Genomic DNA, 474 nt, shown 5'->3' with positions numbered 1-474 from the left:
ATATATATATATATATATATATATATATATATATATAATGTAATTTTCAAGCTCCTTCACACTTCTGGCTTCCCAGTAAGAATATTTATTTTTTGCATGTTTGTCTAGTTAAAAAGTATCGATCTCACACGTTAGGGGCATATGCTACCTCACATTTAAATTTATTGACAAGATGATCTTAGACATCAACAATCCATAAATGACTTTTGACAAACACTTGCTAACTTGCACTTCCAGCACAGTTGTTTATTGACAAAAAGATGTTTCTAGATCATGTGAAGATAGCAAAAAGTAGTACTAGTTCATTTTCCAATATTATAGAGGCATTGAACCTGGACTTGGCATTGTTTAGCAAATCATACTACTACAATTTACCAGTAAAAGTTAGTGGGCTCATTGGGGTCATCATTCAGATTCTTGAAAATAGTGCCCTTTTCTTTTCTATGTTTGGGTTCTCTTATCAAGAATTATATT

Source organism: Capsicum annuum, chromosome 8 (assembly GCF_002878395.1).
Source record: "Capsicum annuum cultivar UCD-10X-F1 chromosome 8, UCD10Xv1.1, whole genome shotgun sequence".
Taxonomy (NCBI): Eukaryota; Viridiplantae; Streptophyta; class Magnoliopsida; order Solanales; family Solanaceae; genus Capsicum; species Capsicum annuum.
The sequence above is the reverse complement of the archived record's forward strand: the minus strand, read 5'-3'. Positions refer to the sequence as shown.